Source organism: Lithobates pipiens, unplaced genomic scaffold (assembly GCF_037356315.1).
Source record: "Lithobates pipiens isolate NorthernLeopardFrog02 unplaced genomic scaffold, aLitPip1_a1.2 Scaffold_1, whole genome shotgun sequence".
Classification (NCBI taxonomy): Eukaryota; Metazoa; Chordata; class Amphibia; order Anura; family Ranidae; genus Lithobates; species Lithobates pipiens.
In genome coordinates, this window is record NW_027507685.1 from 57,315,056 (window position 1) to 57,337,653 (window position 22,598).

The 22,598-nt window shown below is 41.9% G+C and overlaps 1 pseudogene across 1 annotated transcript in view; it reads left to right on the forward strand.

The window, feature by feature from the left end:
• Nucleotides 1-22,598, forward strand: part of LOC143923765 (sodium- and chloride-dependent neutral and basic amino acid transporter B(0+)-like) — an 85,768-nt pseudogene that overhangs the window by 17,015 nt on the left and 46,155 nt on the right. Inside the window, exons 4-6 of the transcript XR_013261781.1 lie at nt 12,043-12,204; nt 12,285-12,405; nt 17,104-17,236. The product of XR_013261781.1 is annotated as a sodium- and chloride-dependent neutral and basic amino acid transporter B(0+)-like (transcript). The remainder of the gene's footprint in view (nt 1-12,042; nt 12,205-12,284; nt 12,406-17,103; nt 17,237-22,598) is intronic.

The window sequence follows — 22,598 nt, forward strand, 5'->3', positions numbered from 1 at the left end:
CATCTGCATCTTTGTTCCAGATAATTGACTTATTTTATAAAAAATATATTATTATATTTCTTATAGGACAGGTTTTCTTCAAGCAAATATCATTTATAAATATAATCGATAATAAATAATTGTGTAAATATTTTTTATGATATGCATGCATTCAAAATCAATAAAGGTGTTTTTAAATATATCTGGAATAGGTAAGGTAAATCTATCTTTATATTTGCTTTGTGTGATCTCTTGCACAGCATGTCTATGAGAGGGACGGGACACCTCTGTGAGCTAATCAGTCTCTAAGGCATTGTATAATGCTCTTAATCTTACAGAAGGAGCTCACTGTCAGGAGCAGATAGCAAAGTGATCAACTGCACAGGGTGGTATTGACCTTCAATTGTCCAAACCAGTCATAGGTATTGCATTAAGGTGTGCACCCCAAAGCTCAACCACATATGCATATGAATGTGCATGTGTATATATACTGACAGTCTCAGTAGAGCAGTGAACAGTGTCAGTGGGGCAGAGGCTGGTGTCTCATTGTTTTTTTTTTATTATTTTTTTTTTTTTACTATTTTTTTTTTTTTTTTACTATATTTTTTAGGAGCCCCCTTAGGGGGCATTGGTGTCTTTGGATACCAAAGGAAATCTGCACCACATGAGGTGATTAGGGTGTGCCCAGACACACCTGGATCACACTATATGCCCCTTTTTCAGTCAAAGCAACAGACATAACCAAAATACAAATTTCATCTACCCCTGGTTTAGCTCTCTTAAACCTGACTATAGAGGACATATCCTACCCTTTTCGTCATGTAACGACACATATTCTCCTGGCAGCCAGAATATCCATAACCAGACTATGGAAATCGGTGACACCTCCATCCATGTACCAACTTCTGGATACTGTATACCGTACTTGCATTACAGTTATGAATTGATGATGGCCTCCAGTGAAGGTACTTTAACAAAAGAAAGACATAGGTGGTCATCATGGGAAGGGTGGTAAAAATCCGCAGATTTTCTGAAATAATCTTAAACCATATCTTAACCACTACAATACAGGGCACTTTCGCCCCCTTCCTTCCCAGCCCAATTTTCAGCTTTCATCGCTCTCGCACTTTCAATGACAATTGCACGGTCATGCTACACTGTACCCAAATGAAATTTTTTTTAGAGCTTTATTTTGGTGGTATTTATTCACGACTCCGTTTTTTATTTTTTGCGATATAAGCGCAAAAAAGCAGAAATTTGGAAAAAAAAATATATTTTCTTTTTTCTATTTTAAAAGAAATCCAATAAAGCCACATTTTGTCATAAATTTCAGCCAAAATGTATTCTGCTACATGTTTTTGGTAAAAAAAATTCCATTAAGTGTATAATAATTGGTTTGTGTGATCACAGACATATGTACGCAAATGATCATGTACATATGTGTGCAGATAATCATTGGAACATGTGATTTTAGTGAGACATATGTGGGGGACATGTCTTTTTATTATTTGGGGACATGTCTTTTTATTATTTGGGGACATGTGTGTTTTGGGGACATGTGTGGTGACATGTGTATTGTGGTGACATGTGTGTTTACACTGTAGGTTTATACTAGACTGGTGATCAGTGAGTAAAAAGCTGTAAAAACAGCTCATACTCACTGATCACCAGCCAGCCGCAGCGATCTGCTCTCCTCAGCGACGACTTCCGTGTGAGGAGAGGAGAGCCAATTGCCTAGCAACCGGCTGTTTGTTTACATCACATGACAAACGTGATTGGACACGGCCATAATGTGATCAGGAGGGCCAATCACAGAGCCCTCCTGCCGATCCGAGATGCGCAGTGTCCGGGTGACATGAGCACATCGGGATCGTGCCGCTGAGCGGGCACGCACGCGCGTGCGATCCCCCTCCTTCTGAAGGACGTTCCTGAACGTCCTCTCAGAAGTAGAGAGCTCCCACCCAGCCGTATATGTACATTGGCCGGGTGGTAAGTGGTTAATATACTTTTACTGTGTTTTCAATTTGCTGTTGTACTATATATGGATGTATTGTAGCTATAGGTAATTGAAGGTACTCAACTTTTGCGACATCACCCTCCCCCAAGACACAGTTGAGCACCCATTGGGGTGTCTAGGGGAGGCCAACATTTATACAATATCATATATACCAACTAATTTTGCCTTTCTTTTCATGAACCGTATTAATGATCTCTTGTTTAGTATATGAATTGTACGCTTATAGGAAAGTTAATATTCCTTACCGGATATCTTATGTTTACTTATATTTCGACATATATTGTACAATGTGTATTTTATATGCATTATCTTAAATACAATAAAAATTGATTGATTAATCAGATGCCCAATCTCGTGGCACCCCATTCTCAAATGTAAAAAATATAACTAAAGCCCCATACACATTTTCAGATTTTCTGCTGATTTTTTCCTTCAGATTTACCAAAACCATATAATATGAGGTCAAACCTTAGGAGTTTCAATGTGTATGCAATCAGGCAATCTGAAGACAAAAATCTGCAGAAACTCTGATAGTGTGTATGGGGCTTAATAGTTTTAAATAATGCAGCGACATCAACACATGTAGGACACCCAACATTAGAGGTAATTTATTCTTGCAAAACAAAAACACCTTGCGTGTGCACTGGTACTGGCTAGTACACCAGTGTTTCTCATATTCCTCAGTTTCTCTCCCTCACTCAGCTAATGTGACCCTGGTGCTTATGAAGAGGGTAAGGGTTGGGACAAACAAGGATGCTGTGCAGGCGCTTAACGTCCTCCTTAGCAACCTATGAAGTCATTGATTTCTAGGACACCGATAGCTGGAATATTGTAATGGTTCAAAGTGAAAACCTGTGGCTTTGAGTAACTAAAAGGCAGGCTTGGCCCACTTGCTAACTTGTATACAATTTTGGAGCAACTTTTAGGCATTTTGCCAAGGCATCCCTGATGAAATCTGAACACCCTGGTTGAAAAAAGCTGGTCTAAACAGTGGCCTGAGAGGTGATTGGGTGACCAAGCTGCATAGAAAAGTGAGGCCACAAATTTTGCTGTGCAGTGTCCCATAAGTGTTTGGTTTACAGCACTGTCTGGGCAGAATTAAACATTATTTAACCTTTTATTCCAAATATATATGTGTTTTAACTGTATTTTAGCTGTTTGCCTGAAGTTAAGCTTCAATAAACTATGGTAAAGGTCAGTGATGGTGAACCTTGGCACCCCAGATGTTTTGGAACTACATTTCCCATGATGCTCAACTACACTGCAGAGTGCATGAGCATCATAGAAAATGTAGTTCCAAAACATCTGGGGTGCCAAGGTTTGTCATTACTGGTATAGGTATACATTTAATTATTGTAAAATATGGGAACATTTAAGTAATTTAATTAATTGAAAACATCAGATGTTGAGTAATGGCGTGTTTATACAGACCTATACCTTTAATCCTTTCTAAAAAAAAAAAAAAAAGACTCCAATGCTTACCTAACACCTGACCCAATGTCCACCTGCAGGTTCTTCTGTCTGTAGATTTAGCTAGAGACTCACAGTATTGCTATCATCAGACAGGAACTGTGCCACTGATTGGTTGGTTAAAACTCACATGAATCACCTAGTCATTCATATAGCTATGATCTGAGCCAGATCAGGGGATTCTACTGTCCAACTGTAAAAGTGACTTTTTGTCAGGGCTGGGCTCAGCCCTTCCTTCTCTGAGCTGGCTGGCTGTCGGCTAATTGCCAGCTCCTATCTCTCCACAGTGACTCACCTGTTGATGATATCCTGCTTGTCAGTCCTGCCTACTTAAGCCATCCAGCCCAGATGATCTCTGCCTTTGCATTGGTCACATCTCTAGAGACGCTCTCCTGTTAAAGACTTGCTTGGCTGCCATTCCTTCTGGCTCCAGATCTTGGTTGCTGTTCTACTACGCTCATCTCTGGCTCCCTGACATTTTGGCTTGCCTGACTATCCGTTCCGGTACCTGAACTCAAGCTATGTTTTGACTACGTTCACTCTGTTTACCTTTTTTTTATGATTTAACTGTACTTCTTTCTCAGTCTGATTCATGGTTTCTGACAGTAGGCGAAGGCCATGAATTCAGAAGATGCAGTCAATCCATTTGTTGGTAATATTTTTTCCAGACTGGATGAGCAGGATCACCGCATGGATCAGTTTGCCATGGTGTTACAAACGCTTCTGAGTCGCGCGGCTCACCTGGAATCTCCCACTGTGGCTGCTCCATTACAGCCTGTGTTGTAGGTTGTCCCTGCTGCTGCTCCAGTCTCTGTGCAGGCACTCACCTTGAGAATTAACTCTATAAGTGGTATGTCTGGGTCCGCTCCACTTCCCCAGTGATTTGGGGGCAATCCAGTCCAATGCAGAGGGTTTCTCAATCAGATTAAGATATACTTTGAGATGCTGCCCCAGGCATTTCCCACGGACAAAAGCAAAGTAGGTTTTGTGATATCTTTGCTTTCTGAGAGAGCCTTGGCCTGGGCAAACCCTCTATGGGAGATGCAAAAACCTGTTGTCTTGAGTTACCCTGAGTTTGTATACTAGAGTATGAGAACTGTTACCGATTACGCCATTGAATTCAGTACTTTGGCAGCAGTGGTTTCTTGGAACAATGAGGCCTTCGTGGCTGTTTTTTCTCATGATTTCTCGGATACCATCAAGGAGGAGATAGCAGCCTGAGATATACCCACTGAGCTGGAGAAGTTGATCACATTTGCCATCCTCATTGACTCCACACTTAGAGAAAGACTCTTTTTTAAGGAGCGCTTGTGGAAGCCTCCTGTATATTAGTCTCTGAGCTTTGCAGTCCCACCCTTGCCTCCATCACCTCCGATGCCTACTGGCACCGAGTCGGTCAGTGAAGATGAACCAATGCACTTGGGCTTCACGTGTCTCTGCGGATGAGAAACCCTTAGGCTACTTTCACACTGGGGTGTTGGGGGTGTCCGTGGTAATTTATTTGCGATGCTTTACCGTCGTTTTAGCGCACTATTCGGCCATTAGCGGGGTGCTTTTAACCCCTGCTAGAGCCCGAAAAAAGGTTAAAACCGCCCGCAAAGGTTTGCTGGCAGATTGGCAGTGCTGCCCCATTGATTTCAATGGGCAAAGATGCTGCTCGCAGGACTTTTTTTACCGTCCTGCATGTGCACCGCTCCAGTGTGAAAGCACTCGGGCTTTCATACTGGAGAGTCAGGAGAGGCTCTTTACAGGCGATATGCAAGCGCTATTTTTAGTACTGTAGCACCTGTAAAGCGCCTCAGTGTGAAAGTAGCCTTAGGAGGAAGGAGAGATTGTTCCTTTATTGTGGCAAGCAGGTCACTTTTTGAAGTCTTGTCCTACCCATCCAGGGAACATCCGAACCTTGAGGTCCTGTCACAAACAGACCTTAGGTGGCATTGTTTTGTCCCCAGTTATCCAGAAGTATAAGCTCCTGGTTTCAGTTACCCTTTCTTGGACTGAGTTGTCTGTCAAGATACAGTCTCTAAACGACTCTGGGGCTGCTGGCCTGTTCATTGATGCTGCCTTTGTTTTGAAGCACTTGATTCCGCTGCAGATGCGTGACACTACACTTGTCATTGAGGCTCAAAACAGGAGACCTCTACAGCCTATCCATGTGACTCATGAGACTGTTCCATTGTCCAGGACGGTAGGGGCTCTTCACCATGAGATAATCCAATAGTTTGCCTTCACATTGGTTGTATGATTGCACAATTGACCTTCAACCTGGTGCCATACCCCCTCATGGTCAGGTTTACCCTTTCTCTGTCTTAGCCCCTGTACACGCGGTCGGAGATTTCCACAACCAAATCCGTCGGATTTTGCCCGTCGGATTTTGTCCGTCGGATCTTGTCCGAAACTGTTGCATACACGCGGTCAGACTAAGTTGTCGAAAAATCCGATCTTTCAGAACGTGATGACGTAATTTCGTTACGATGGGACTACATTCAGGCTAGTAGCCAATAGCTTTGATGTAGGAATTTGATCTGAGCATGCGTGGCACTTGGTCCGATCAAAATTCTCTACACATGAACGGAGTATGTCCGATCGGCCCAGTTGGTCGGGAAATATTTCCAACATGTTGGAAAATTGGGTCCGACGGATATTCCGACGGAATCAGTCCGATGCATACCACACACAGTCGGATTATCCGACGACACGGTCCGATAGGACACATTCCGGCGGATTCTCCGACCGTGTGTACAAGGGCTTACAGAATAAGGCCATGGAGGAGTATGTTGCAGACGCATTTTCTCAAGGTTTCATCCGCAAATCCTCATCTCCTGCTGGTTTCTTCTTTGTGAAGAAGAAGAGGTGTGAACTGAGGCCTTGTATTGATTATAGGGGTCTGAATCGTTTCCCTATTAAGAATGCCTATCCGATTTCATTGATTATAGAGTTATTTGACTGCCTCAAGGGAGCAATGGTTTTCACAAAGCTTGATTTGAGAGGGGCATACAATCTTGTGAGGCTTAAGGAGGGCGGCCAGTGTAAAACTACATTTAATACCAGAACAGGCCATTATGAGTACCTCGTATTGCCTTTTGGCCTTTGTAACACCCCGGCAGTTTTCCAGGAATTTATTAACAATGTCCTCCAAGATTTGTTGCAGTTATGTGCGGTGGTTTATCTCGACGATATCCTCATATTTTCCAAGTCCCTGGAGAGCCACCACACAGATATCTGTCCGGTGCTTCAGAAACTAAGAGAGCAAAATCTCTATTGTAAATTGGAGAAGTGCGAATTCCATTGAGAACAGGTTACATTTCTGGGCTATGTAATTTCCACTGCTGGTTTTTCGATGGGCCCAGAGAAACTTTCATCAGTCCTACAGTGGCCCCGACTCATGGGTTTACATCCTCTGCAGCGTTTTCTTGGCTTTGCCAACTATTATCGGAAGTTTATTTGTAACTGCTCGTCTCTGGTCAAGCCACTGACTGATATGACCAGAAAGGACCGTAACCCACAGTGATGGATTTCAGAATCCATTAAGACCTTTGAGAGTCTCAAGGCTGCCTTTGTTTCTGTTCCTGTGTTGGCACATCCTGACTCTACTCTCTTTTATCTTTCAGGTTGATGCTTCTGAGACTGGAGTTGGAGCCCCTCTTTCTCAACGTCCTAACTCTGAGAGCACTATGCATACTTGTGTCTACTTTTCAGTGCCTCGTCCTCACCCTGTACAGGTTGAGAACCATGAGGAGTATGTAGTACAGTCCATTGTTGACTCCCATAGGTTCCGTGGGAGCATACAGTACCTGGTGCATTGGAAAGGGTAAGGTCCGGAGAAATGCTCTTGGGTCTCATCCTCAGACATACATGCCCCTGTCCTCCTCAGTGATTTCCATAGATGTTTCCCCTCAAGCCTGGTGGTCCTCTGAGGGAGAGGGTCATTGAGGAGGAGATACTGTCAGTGCTGGGCTCAGCCTTTCCTTCTCTGAGCTGGCCACTCAATTTGCATATAAGCCTTTAAAATTAGGACCTTTGATTATTCATGTTCGTGTCGCATAGACTTTAACGGTGTTTGCGCGCTTGAACAAATTTTTTGCCTGTTCACATGCTCTGCTGCAAACCGAACCGGGGGATGTTCGGCTCATCCCTAGTGAGGAGTACAAAGACAAGTGTGTCTTGACTACAGTCAAGCATGGTGGTGGGAGTGTCATGGTCTGGGGTTGCATGAGTGCTGCCAGCACTGGGGAGCTACAGTTCATTGAAGGAACAATGAATGGCAACATGTACTGAAGCAGAGCATGATCTCGTCCCTTCTGAGACAGGGCAGTATTCCAACATAACAACCCCAAACACACCTCCAAGATGACCACTGCCTTCATAAAGAAGCTGAGGGTAAAGGTGATGGACTACCCAAGCATGTCTCCAGACCTAAACCCTATTGAGCATCTGTGGGGCATCCTCAAATGGAAGATTGAGGAGCACAAGGTCTCTAACATCCACCAGCTCTGTGATGTCATCATGGAGGAGTGGAAGAGGACTCCAGTGGCAAAGTGTGAAGCTCTGGTGAACTCTATGCCCAGGAGGGTTAAGGCAGTGCTGGAAAATAATGGTGGACACACAAAATATTGACACTTTGGGCCCAATTTGGACATTTTCACTTAGAGGTGTACTCACTTTTGTTGCCAGCGGTTTAGAAATGAATTGCTGTGTGTTGAGTTATTTTGAGGGAATATCAAATTTACATTGTTATACTTGCTGTATACTCACTAATTTACACTGTAGAAAAGTGTCATTTCTTCAGTGTTGTCACATGAAAAGACATAATAAAATATTTACAAAAATATGAGGGGTGTACTCACTTTTGTGAAATACTGTACATGTGGAGAAATACGTGTCTGAATCTGGCAGGTAATATGGTTTAGATGGAGCTGCCTTAGGCAGTACCTAAATGTGGCATCCTTGCATGAAGAGGTGCACGGTACACCGCATACATTATATTGTCAAAAGTATTGGGACACCTGCCTTTACACGTACATGAACTTTAATGGCATTCCAGTCTTAGTCCGTAGGTTTCAATATTGAGTTGGCCCATTCTTTGTAGCTATAACAGTTTTAACTCTTCTGGAAAGGCTGTCCACAAGTATTAGGAGTTGGTCTATGGGAATGTTTGACCATTCTCCCAGAAGCACATGTGTGAGGTCAACCAATGATGTTGGACGAGAAGGCCTGTCTTGCAGTCTCCACTCTAATTCATCCCAAAGGTGTTCTATCAGGTTTAAGTCAGGACTCTGTACAGGCCAGGCCAGTCAAGTTCCTCCACCCCAAACTCGCTCATCCATGTCTTTTTGGACCTTGCTTTGTGCACTGATGTGCAGTCATGTTGGAACAGGAAGAAGCCATTCCCAAACTATTCCTACAAAGATGGGAGCATGAAATTGTCCAAAATGTCTAGGTATGCTGATACCTTAAGAGTTTCCTTCACTTGAACTAAGGGGCCAAGCCCAATCTCTGAGAAACAACCCCACATCATAATCCCCCCCTCCACCAAAGGATTTGGACTAGTGCACAAAGCAAGGTCCATAAAGACATGGATGAGCGAGTTTGGGGTGGAGGACCTTGACTGGCCTGATCCTGATCTCAACACGATAGCGAACCTTTAGGATGAATTAGAATGGAAACTGCAAGCCAGGCCTTCTCGTCCAACATCAGTGCCTGGCCTCAAAAATGTGCTTCTGAAAGAATGGTCAAACATTCTCATAGACACACTCCTAAACCTTGTGGACAGCCTTCTTAGAAGAGTTGAAGCTTTTATAGCTGTAAAGGGCGGGCCAACTCAGTATTGAACCCTATCGACTAAGACTGGGATGTCATAAAAGTTAATGTGCATGTAAAGGCAGGTGTCCCAATACAATATAGTGTATGTGATTACAAGGCTTGCATCCCAATACTTTTGGGAATATAGTGTATATCTAAGGAGGAATAAAAATATTGCTTATAGACCCTCAGGAGCCTGTCTTCGAAACCAGCTTGTAATATTATCAACCTGCAATTGGAATTTAGGCAGGAGCGGCCCCACATTTGCCCCATATTTCATAAGTTTCAGTATATTTCCTGTGTACCACGTCAAACTTGTTTCTTTAGCGATACACCTTTCTATCCTCATTATCTTTATATTCATCTATTGTTTTGTTATTACAGACTATTTTATATTCCAGTATTCTTTTATTGAAAAAGTAAGCAGGCTGGTAGAACCTGTTTGAAGAGCTTTCAAATTCAGATGTTGACATTTATAAGTATTGTGGTACTTAGTAAAAAAAATTACCACTGATTGTACTTATTGAGCATTCAAATCTATCTTGCATTTACTGTCAGTAATTGCCACATCTCTCGCTGTATACTTTATTTATAACCTTATTTGACCATTTAAAATTAATCTTTAAGGACATAAATATGTAAATTGCCATTGCTGACTTGGCAAAGAGAAAATATGTTAAGGCATTACTTTAATAACAAATGAGTTATTGATCCAGCCCAGAACAACCATACAGACAGTGAGGTATATATATATATATATATATATATATATATATATAGGAAGGCCAGTGTGGTGGCCTGAAATTATAGGAGGAGCCTGGGGTGGGTGTATTTAAGCAGACAACCCACAGTGGTCTTTGTTGGTTCCAGTGTGTGGTACCCGCCCATCCATTCCCCTTCTCAGGGCACGCCTCTAAAAACACTTACTCTACAAACCATCCACTCACTTATCTTGGGTATGCCCCCTTCTCTTGGCATACCGCCCACTTCAGGTCTACTTTATGTTGTTCCTGTCATAGGGCTCTGACCATAAATATGTATGTATGTATATATATATATATATATATATATATATATATATATATATATATATATATATATATATATATACATTGTATGTATAGATATATATATACCTATAGCAATATCCTTGTTCTGAGTCAGCAAAACCAATGAGTGACAAAATGATAAACAGAACAACTCTGGAGCTTTCGGTATTTCTATCATATTGGGTTCCTATTAAGAATCTCATGTTTTAAAATGATTAAGATAAGAATATCAATCCACCTAATGCAATATTCAAGACAGATCAGGCTGATTAACACAAGGTAAATATTTGCAAATATCTATTAGGCCCTTGTGGTTACCAACCTGCACTAGGGAACTAGAGAGTGCAATACTCAAAGTGGGCCTAACTCATTTTGGTATACTAACCTAATTTGATCATCAATGATCATGGCATTGCCATGATTCTGTGAGGGACTCAAGACAAAAGGGGAATTTGTTTGCATCATAATACAAGAGCTTTTGAACCAGCTCCTAAGATTTTTCTGTGTAAACATGTAAAAGCATGAAACCCCAACAAGAAGTATGGTAGAGGTGTTAGAATTCTTAAAGATCAAATGCATATATTTGCCAGCCCACCAGGATCGTCAATTATGTCCAAATCGATCACGTCACAGAACACATAGTGCAATGTTTTGGAGCCACACCAATCATTTAACACATGGGTGATGAAGGGGTCCTAAATGTCCAAACATGTCTTCTGGGATGAGATCATCCTTCAATGAAGATTTAAATGTAGATGATGGTCCGTGGTGTGCTGGCTAATATGTGCATTTGATCTGTGACGTCTCTCCTAAAGTCTTATCCAAACAAGTGAGCGATGGGAATATCGTTTTGATACTACTGAATTTTTAAAGAGTGACATTATACTTAAATCATATTATTATTATAATCATATTATATTACATTATACATCATTACAGTATAGTACATAAGCTGGTAGGCTAAATGCTATGCGATATTATATATTGATTTTAGTTATAAAAACCTTAATTTTAGAAAAGAAGCATGTGAAAAGATAGCACAATAAATGATATCAAAAAGGTTTCAAGACTAATTTTGTAACCCACCAATAGATGGCAGCACAAGGCTGCACGCACAGTCACAGGGAGCACCGACCATCGTGAGTCAGTGTGCCAAAAGACATTGGGGATTATTTACTAAAACTGCAGAGTGCAAAATCTGGTGTAACTCTACATAGAAACCAATCAGTTTCCAGGTTTTATTGCCAAAGCTTAAATGAACAAGCAGTGTTAGCAGCTTATTGGCTACCATGCACAGCTGCACCAGATTCTGAGTGCACCCGTTTTAGTAAATCTCCCCCATTGTCCTGTGTACATCGGGAGCCTGCAACTGTTCCTATTTTGACCATGTGAGTTACCACGTCTGCTATTTCATTATGGACAGCAATGATGACAACAGCGGTGATGCTACAATGAGTCGTTTGAGGTGTTTTGAGTGGCATGCATGATTTGAAAGCAGAAGAACATCACTGAAAGATAACGAGAGTTCAGGAAGACCTTCAACGCATCCAACCCCTGAAAATGTTGAAAACCATAAGCTCCAGGAACAATGTTAGACTCAATTTAAAATGTATCTTTACATTTTACCGCTTTACGTTTTAAGTCTCATTTATTACTTTATACTGCATAAATATTCCTTCTGATAAGAAATATTATAAATCAGTGTATTGTCTTTTTCTATCCTAGGTGTTGGATATACTATGGTGATTATATCAACCCTTGTATCTATATACTACAATGTTATCATTGCTTACAGCTTATTTTATTTATTCTCATCATTTCGAAGCTATCTGCCATGGGATGATTGCTATGAATGGGCAGATAGTAGCTGTCAAGGTACAATACATGGTAAGTAGGCTTTTTCATGATATAATATAACTGTATAAATCATGAAAATTTAGATGAGAACCGAAAGTTTTGTTTTCCAGGTTTCTGCAATGTCACTTTCGACAATGCTACAATAACGATGAACATGTCTTCAGTACATGAACAAAATCTGACTTGTATTTCAGACAACACAACAGAGCTACCAAGCAAGCAATACTGGGAGTAAGTTTCATGGATATTTTATTTATTTTTTTAATGGCGAGGTTGAGTTAGGTGACAGAGGACAAAAAATAAATGACAAAAAATAGTCAGATGAATGATAGCTATTATACTCTTAGCCCACGTACACACGGTCGGAGATTTTGCCAACCAAATCCGTCGGATTTTGCCCGTCGGATTTAGTCCGACGAATTGTGTCCGAAACTGTTGCATACACACAGTCGGGAAAAATCCGATCTTTCAGAACGTGATGACGTAATTTTCGTTACGATGGGACTACATTCAGGCTAGTAGCCAATAGCTTTGATGTAGGAATTTGATCTGAGCATGCGTGGCACTTGGTCCGATGAAAATGCTCTACACATGATCGGATTAGGTCCGTCCGGCCCAGTTGGTCGGGAAATATTTCCAACATGTTAGAAAATTGGGTCGGACAGAGATTCGGACGGAATCAGTCCGATGCATACCACACACAGTCGGATTATCTGACGACATGGTCCGATAAGACTCATTCCGACAGATTCTCCGACCGTGTGTACAAGGGCTTAGAAGCTTGCCCTTTTCACTCTCCCTTAAATCACAGCCCCCCACCTTAAATTTCCATTTTGCTTATATTAATGTGTTGTATAACCTGGCCTTTCTATGATAAACTCAATCAATCTGACCTATAATCTGAGAAGTTGGCTAGGCCCCCAGCCAATGAAACTTGAGCTATGACCTTCAGATTGGGAAAAATTAGGTTGAAATTTGCTCTGGCAACAGCTAGTAAAACCTAGAGCCATGATGTCACCCATAGGCTTTGATTTGACCATCTATTATCAGGGCTCCCTTCTCTCCCTTGAAACCACACTGGCTGGCATTGTAGAGCCAGATCACGTGACCAGATTGTACCAGTCTGAAAATAGGTAAGTATAACATCTTTCTTACACTGTTTAGTTAGCATAGGTGTTAGGAGGGAGTATTTGCCTGCCTATCAAATATGAAACAATTATAAGTTTGTAAAATACTTTCCTCCGAATTTAAAGTGGAATTCCAAGTTACACCCAGTTAGCCTTAAAACTGTTCTCTCATCTGTCCTAACACCTTTGCTAACTACACAGTGTAAGAAAGATGTTATACTTACCTATTTTTACGTGATCCCTGTGTCAGCCAGAAGAGCTCCACAACAATGGCTAGTTAAGTCTGGAGCAGTAACGTCAACCACAGGCTTCAAAGACCCATCCGCTATTGGAAAGTTCTTTCCTCTACTCTGTAACCACAGTTGGCTTACACAGGGGATCAAATGACCTGATTAGAGCAGCCTGAAACTAAGTTATTAAATACATCTTTCTTACACAGGTTAGTCAGCATGTAGACAAGGTATTCCCCTACAAGGGGAATGTTTTCTGTTAGCAAAAGAATCAGACTGCCCAGGCTGGGAAGGGGTAAAACCTGCCTCTGCAGTTTCTTGGTCTTTTATGAGCTCTGCTCTCTCCCATGTGCTGTAATAAAAAGGTGAGGGCTCTGCTCACAGGTCAGTCTGCATAGGAAGGAGACACACAAACCTAAAAAATTTCATCTCCATATGACGTCCTGTGTGCGGGTCAGGAGAGCTGATTTTAAGTCCAAGAAGTCGTCCTGCGCGGGTTGGGAGAGCTGGTCGTAAGTCCGAGCGGTCGTTAAACGAGGAGTATCTGTATATGTAATTTAAGATATTTTGTCCCAAAAAACTACACAATTGTACTAATGTATGTGTTGCATTTGGATGGGGCATGCAGAGCCATTGCCACTCCACCAGTCTAGGGCTTTGCTGTGTAGCAAAGCAGAGTAAATCTTAGAACTGAAAAGAAAGAAAAACTAATACTTTGGCAGGTAAAACAGTTCCCGTATTCTGTATGTATTTCATCTGTATATTTTCAGTTTTGCCTGGAGGAAATTTTAAGTCACAGAGACAGGAAGACCTGGGATTATTTGTTCATGACATCCGATGCTCTGAAAGCAGAAATTAACTTGTTACTTCGTTTTATTTAAGAGATCCATGTAGACGGATCATGTAAGGTCATCATCACTTCCTAGGACCAAACAGTGAACAGAATACCAAAAGTTTTAAAGCCCAACTCAAAAAGTTTTTCCTTTCAGTGGGGCTGTGCCATCAAACCCACATCAGTAGCAAAGGGAATTTGGAGATTTAGTGGAGGCTGAGAGCAATAGAAGTTAATTTTTTGAGTAAAGAATATATACCTGAATATGATTTTTTTTAAAACAAGAGTTTTGTGTCACTTCAATGCTTTAAATTAATAAATGTAATTACTTTGATCCATTGCTTGTGTTTTCTTGATCAGCAATTGGACTTTTAGGTTTTATTTTGAGTAACGCATGAAACAAATGATCATATGTTTTATATATAACTTTTTACATCGTGTGTGATATTCTGGCTTTAAGACGAGACCACAGAACCTTGGAAACTGTATGTGTAGTTCTGAGTTGACCATAAGGCCCCTTTTCACATAGGGCAGATTCCAATGCAACCGTTGTCCATTTACACCAGACTGCCCTCTTATCCGATTCACTTAGACAAAGGGGGACGGAACCCTTCTGCTTTTTTTTGTGAACCAAATTGGATTGGAGGTAGGCAGGTGTAAACGGACACCTGCTAGTCCATAGGGGTGAATGGAGGGTCCAATTAGGTCCATAAGAAAACTGACAGGCAAACCTGATCAGACCTTTCATGTGAATAGGGCCTTACTGCCCTCCCAGTTGTTTCTTGCCAAATTACTCAGACCTATTTCCTCCTCTCTTGTACACAGCATATACACTAACAATTCTCTGGTCCAATATATGAACTAGGTGGGATCTCTGAGCAGGATCTCAGGCAGCCGCCAGGTTTATAAGGGGGCAAAAAGGGGCAACAGACCCATGTCCCCTTGACAGAAGGTAGTATCAATATTCCCATTGCACATTTTCCTGGATAAGGCCTTAGAAGTAGTGGGAGGTGCAGCAACAACCAGCTGGAATTGGAGACATCACAGATTAAATGCACATATATAACACACCATGGATTATCAATTACATCCAAAATTTTGTGGAAGAATGATCACATCACAGAAGACAAAGTGCAACAATTCGGAGCTGAGCAGGACCCCTTCATCAGGCATGTGATCTATCACATGCCTGTTTTCTATGATAGGATTATTCTTCCACAAAGATTTTGACGTAATGTGGCGAATGTGTGCACTTGACCCTTCATAAAAGGGGCATCCCTCTATACAAAAATAATATAAAAACAATATTTAAAAAAATTATATTAAATACTAATAAATAAATATTAAAATGATATAAAATTATATAAAATATATAATTAAAATTACTTTATTTTATTAAATGTATCTTGTGAAGTATTATTTTGCCTGTCATCATCTGTAAAAGTTTTTGCTCTGGACTGGTATATTGTATAATTTTTATGAAATAATCTTTTATAAAATAATTTTGGCAGCTAAAGTGAAGCACGCATAGATTGCTTATACTCTTAAAATGGAGTTCACCCAAAAAAAAAAAAAATTTCATTAATGTGCATAAAAGAAAAACATTTGGAGACATTTTTTTTACTCACCTTTTTATGCCTGTTGCTATGTGATCCCTCAAAATGTGCCTCCTTCATCACCTCGGCCCCTGACGTCACTTCCCCCTGTACCCCTGCTCGTTACTGCTTCTGGGAGATGTGTGTCATTCCCCAGGAGTCAGTGGGCTGCGCCGAGGGCTAGGTTGTCATAACGGGGCTTGCACTTTCAACACCGCCGCCCATTGCTATGGCAACCTGTATACTTTACAGCGCCTCTGTGGCGCATTACTGCGCATGCACAAGAACAGGCCAGTGCATGCTGGTCAGGCAGCAGCACCGTAATCAGGAAGATAGTGCTTGTGGGCTTCACATGAACAAATGACATTGATATTTAAAGAAAAGCCAGAATGTCCTGCTAATGATATCAATATATAGTCTGCTTTTCATGCACAGCTACCCTTTCACTATACACATTATATCAGTGGCAGCCCATAATGCAGGGCGCAGGGGTGCCACCCCCCTAATCCATGCGTCCAGCCCCCTAATCTACATGCAGGGTGCCGGACGCATGGATTCCAATAGGAATGTATTTTTATTAATTTTTTTAGACCCAGAGGCTCTAATAGGCTTCAAAAAAGGGTGAGTTCTGCGCCCTGAGCCCACCCAGTTGTGTGACAAAAGCAAATTGTCCTTAGACCCGTCACCCGATTGGCTGAGAGGAGAAGCGATCCCATTGGCTGCCCTGGAGATGAAGGGAGGGAGGAGACACTGGAGGACAGTGGAGAGGAAGCACCAGGAGGAGACACCTAGATGGGATAAGTGAAGGGGCTGGTGACCAACCAAGTGGGGGGGGTGCCTGTGACCCAACTGACTGGGGGGGTGGCATCGGGTGGAGTGTTTGCCGCCCCACACAAAAAATAAAACCACCACTGCATTACACTACTAAAAAAGAAAGAGGGAATGGCTGCATTTCAGTGGAACTGTAAGGTTTCTTGTGACGCCTTCTAAAAGCCATAGCACTCCTCTTCCATTCATTTCTATGCCTTAACTTATGTTCAGTTCTCTGGGGGGCTAAAAAAGTAGAAACGAAAAAAAGAGAATTTTTGGGAGCAAGTTAAATATGTTACTCTTGGATATTTGAGCAAATGTTTTTGTATTTTCAGTAAAGTAGCTCTGAAGCGATCAAGTGGTATAGATGAAACAGGTCAAGTGGTTTGGCACCTAGCATTATGTCTGCTACTGGCATGGATTATAACTGCCGCTGCGCTCTTCAAAGGAATAAAATCCTCTGGAAAGGTAAATATTTCTATTGTGCTATTGACTTGTGTACTAACTTTAGGCTGCTGTCACATCGATCAGTTTTTGTGGAAGGAAAATACATCCTTTTAAATGGAACTCTTCACACCTGAATAAAAGCGCATAAAAAACACTTTACTGTGAAATAGGCACCAAACATGCATCAAAAATGCAGCTAGCAGGACTTTAACCACAACTGCAATGCACCTGACAGGTGTGAACAGTTACATAGGATTTAAAGAGATGCATTTTTCTTCTGTTATTCTTTTTTTTTTCGTCAATGGGAAGACATCAAAAACTGATCAGTGTGAAAGCAGCCTAACTGCAGGGAAAACTCTGCTAAATACCAGCATCCAAAATGTGATTTTAGTAATTACAATGACATCATTGATATAATTGTAGGTAAAACATTTGCATGACATAGGATAAATTATTAACCACAAACAAACCAGTGAAAATAGCACCACACCCCTAAATTGAATAGATATAGAAATACAGTGGTGTGAAAAAGTGTTTGCCCCCTTCCTCATTTCCTGTTCCTTTGCATGTTTGTCACACTTAAGTGTTTCGGGAACATCAAACCAATTTAAACAATAGTCAAGGACAACACAAGTAAACACAAAATGCAATTTGTAAATGAAGGTGTTTATTATTAAAGGTGAAAAAAAATCCAAACCATCATGGCCCTGTGTGAAAAAGTGATTGCCCCCTAAACCTAATAACTGGTTGGGCCACCCTTAGCAGCAACAACTGCAACCAAGCGTTTGCGATAACGTGCAATGAGGCTTTTACAGCGTCCTGGAGGAATTTTGGCCCACTCATCTTTGCAGAATTGTCCTAATTCAGTTACATTAGAGGGTTTTCGAGCATGAACGGCCTTTTTAAGGTCATGCCACAACATCTCAATAGGATTCAGGTCAGGACTTTGGCTAGGCCACTCCAAAGTCTTCATTTTGTTTTTCTTCAGCCATTCGGTGGTGGACTTGCTGGTGTGTTTAGGATCATTGTCCTGCTGCAGAACCCAAGTTCGTTTCAGCTTGAGTACACGAACAGATGGTCGGACATTCTCCTTCAGGATCTCTTGGTAGACAGCAGAATTCATAGTTCCTTTTATCACGGCAAGTCTTCCAGGTCCTGAAGCAGCAAAACAGCCCCAGACCATCACACTACCACCACCATATTTTACTGTTGGTATAATGTTCTTTTTATGAAATGCAGTGTTCCTTCTATGCCAGATATACTTGGACACACACCTTCCAAAGAGTTCCACTTTTGTCTCATCGGTCCACAGAATGTTGTCCCAAAAGTCTTGGGGATCATCAAGATGTGTTGTGGAGAAATTGAGACGAGCTTTGATGTTCTTTTTGCTCAGCAGTGGTTTTCTCCTTGGAACTCTGCCATGCAGGCCATTTTTGCCCAGTCTTTTCCTGATGGTGGAGGCATGAACGCTGACCTTAACTGAGGCAAGTGAGGCCTGCAGTTCCTTGGACGTTGTTGTGGGGTCTTTTGTGACCTCTTGGATGAGTCGTCGCTGCGCTCTTGGGGTAATTTTGGGCGGCCGGCCACTCCTGGGAAGGTTCACCACTGTTCCATGTCTTCGCCATTTGTGGATAATGGCTCTCACTGTGGTTCGCTGGATTCCCAAAGCTTTGGAAATGGCTTTATAACCCTTTCCGGACTGATAGATCTCAATTACTTTCTTTCTCAATTGTTCCTGAATTTCTTTGGGTCTCGGCATGATGTGTAGCTTTTAAGGATCTTCTGGTGGACCTTACTGTGTCAAGCAGCTCCTATTTAAGTGATGCCTTGATTGTGAACAGGTGTGGCAATAATCAGGCCTGGGTGTGGCTAGAGAAATTGAACTCAGGTGTGGACAACCACAGTTATAGTATGTTTTAACAAGGGGGGCAATCACTTTTTCACACAGGGCCATGATGGTTTGGATTTTTTTTCACCTTTAATAATAAACACCTTCATTTACAAATTGCATTTTGTGTTTACTTGTGTTGTCCTTGACTATTGTTTAAATTGGTTTGATGTTCCGAAACACTTAAGTGTGACAAACATGCAAAGGAACAGGAAATGAGGAAGGGGGCAAACACTTTTTCACACCACTGTAGTTGTGGGATTTTTAAGGTGCATGTACTAATACATTGATCCAAGGAAGTATATTACAAGCTGCTGGTTTTATTGGGCTTACCGTTACCTTCTTTACCTTGTCTCCGTCTAGGGTTTCCTGTGGTAGATGGCCCAAAGAAATTTGAAAACTGACACTGACTCTTCTTTTTGGGTTATTTATTTGGAATAGAAACAGAGTATTTCAGTTTAGGGTAGAGGGTCAGGAGAAAGTTCAGGTACTTTGGACTGCAAAAGTTTAAAAGTCTCTTATAGCAGAAATCCAGAGAATAACCGTTTCACAGCTGGATTTCACAACCCCCAGATAGACCTCCTCTCATTAGGCCTAGCAGCCGGTAGGGTATTAAGTAAAGTAAAGTCTCTGCCACAGACTTGAATGTAGAATACTTGAGAAAAGTCTCTGCCACAGACTTGTGCATAACTGAGGGACATGGACGCATTTATAGAGCTATCATATGGTACCGGTATCTCTCAGCCTATCCGGCGATACCGTATGAGTGTAGATCCATTAAGTGTCCTTCAACTGAGCCTCCAGGTTCCTTCAGAGAAACCAGCCTTGCGCATGGCCTTCTCCTGAAGAGTCCTCCCCCGGGATGCTTCTCCAGTTGCTGGGCCACCATTGAATCGCCGGCCCCGATATCCATTCAGGCCTGTCCCTGCAGTTGCTTCGCCTCGGGTTATCCAGCCCCGAGACTTGGAAAATGCATAGATCTGCACCCCAGGCCAGGAGGGCCATGGGGGCCAGTCAGGAGGACCAGAACCAAACAGCCAGAAATATCTTCTGGGACAGAACCCAGAAGCATGTGATGTCAGTACCTTAAATACCACCTCCCAGAATGCACAGCAGAAGAACACTCCCACTGGGCTGGTTCCTAGAGAAAACATGGCATTCAATACACCCAGCTAAACTGCTTTCTCACACTTGCGGGCGGTGACAGCGACACCTGCGGTCAAGGAGAACCCAGTGCAACCCAGCTGGACTGGTACTGAAACCATAATTTGGTAAAATGAGTCCTAAAACCCAACTGTGGTTTCAGGAATATTCATTTTCAAAAACATATAGCGCATGCTCGTCAGGAGCCAGCGCTACACAACGATTAAAGAATTGTCTAAAAACAATTCCACAACAAGTACATAAAGTACAATCCTTATGGATACAGCAGATTTGATGGAGTTCTCAACATGTTTCGCCCTCAATCTGGGCTTCCCCGGGGGGAGCTGTCTACTTGAAGCACAAACCTTCTAATAAAGAAAAAAATATACATTGATATCAATATAAAGCATTTTTAAAACACCAAGAGCAGAAAAAAAAAAACAGCAAAAACACAAAGAGGTTGGATTTACATACATGTCCATATTAAACTCAAATGCATCCCTACTCACCCCAGGATTTGAGACAAATGTATACACTACAGCGTAGTCAAAGAGTTTACAACTGCCACAACAAGCCAAGGACTGCAGGTGACCATAGGAGGCATTTAGGGACCAGCTAAGAGTAAATGAAAATTGAAAACTAAATACATTATAAAGAAATAAATGACCTGGGAACAGTTATCTCTAAAGCAAAAACAAAGACTTACAAGAAATAGTCTTGCACAAAATACAGAACACTCAGGGACTTAGAGTCTCTAAGGCAGGACACTCGCATATGTATCTACACAATCAAAGAGACTTCAAATGTATGCATTGATGTTAAAAAATCGCCAGCGTTTAAACATTCAAAACAAACGCTTCATACTGAAGTAACTTTCCCCAAACAGTGGGGGACAAAGAAGGATGCTGCGCCAATCACATAAAATATATAGAAAAACTTTCTTCCAAAAACCAATATCCGATGTCCTGCAATAACGAACGTGTCCCTGTAGTTCCAGCAGTGTGTAATGGACGTAAAAAGCTGCCTTAAATACCTCCCATCCAGCCAGCAATCAGCACGGCAAGATGCAGAGGATGAAAGCCGCACTGGGCATATGCCGCTGGCGTCATATCCTCTGCCCTCTGAGCTGCCGCTAGGTCCAAATGCTCCAATTTTGAAAGGGCACAATAGACCCCCTCTAGTGGCTGGAGTGAAATCATTCACCTCAGAGATAACAATAGGACTGGGCATAGGAAAAACAGTGGCAGACAGCTGAGGAGAAGGCCTGGAAATGGTGACAGATTGACTCGGGGAAGCGCACAGAGGCACGGTAAAAGCGGACACCATCCCGGGGAAAAGGAGATTCCCTAGCATAAGACACCCTGACCAATATATACACTGTATATGGAATGTTATTGGCACAGCATCCTATTTTGTCGCCCGCTGTTTGGGGAAACTCACTTCAGTATGAAGCGTTTGTTTTTAATGTTTAAATGCTGGCGATTTTTTAACATCAATGCATACATTTGAAGTCTTTGATTGTGTAGTTACATATGTGAGTGTCCTACCTTGGAGACTCTAATGCCGCGTACACGACCGGACTTTTCGAGGGACTAGGTCCGACGGACTTTCGGCAGAGTTCTGACGGAGTTCTGACGGAGTTCTGACAGAGTTCTGACAGACTTTCCGAATGAACGAACTTGGTCACACACAATAACACCAAAGTCCGACGGATTCAAACGTGATGACGTACGACTGGACTAGAATAAGGAAGTTCATAGCCAGTAGCCAATAGCTGCCCTCGCGTCTGTTTTTGTCCGTCGGACTAGCATACACACAAGCGGATTTCTCAGTAGGAATTGGGTTCGGCTGAGTTCCGGCGGAAAAATTTGAAACATGTTCCATTTCTAAAGTCTGACGGATTTTTGCAAATCAAAAGTCCGCTGCAGCCCACACACAATCGAATGGTCTGCCGGAATCGTTCCGTCGGACCTTTGATGTCGAAAAGTCTGGTCGTGTGTACGCGGCATAAGTCCCCGAGTGTTCTGCATTTTCTGCATTTTGTGCAAGACCATTTCTTGTAAGTCTTTGTTTTTGCTTTGGAGATAACTGTTCCCATGTCATTTATTTCTTTATAATGTATTTAGTTTTCAATTTTCATTTATTCTTAGCTGGTCCCTAAATGCCTCCTATGGTCACCTGCAGTCCTTGGCTTGTTGTGGCAGTTGTAAACTCTTTGAAGTTCCTCCTACTTATGTTTCCCTGCAGACAGGCTGGGAAAGATTTGGGTCATGTGACAGCTGTATATCAATTAGGAAAAAGAAACATTTAGTGAGGGAAAAAAGTATTTGATCCCCTGCTGATTTTTGTACG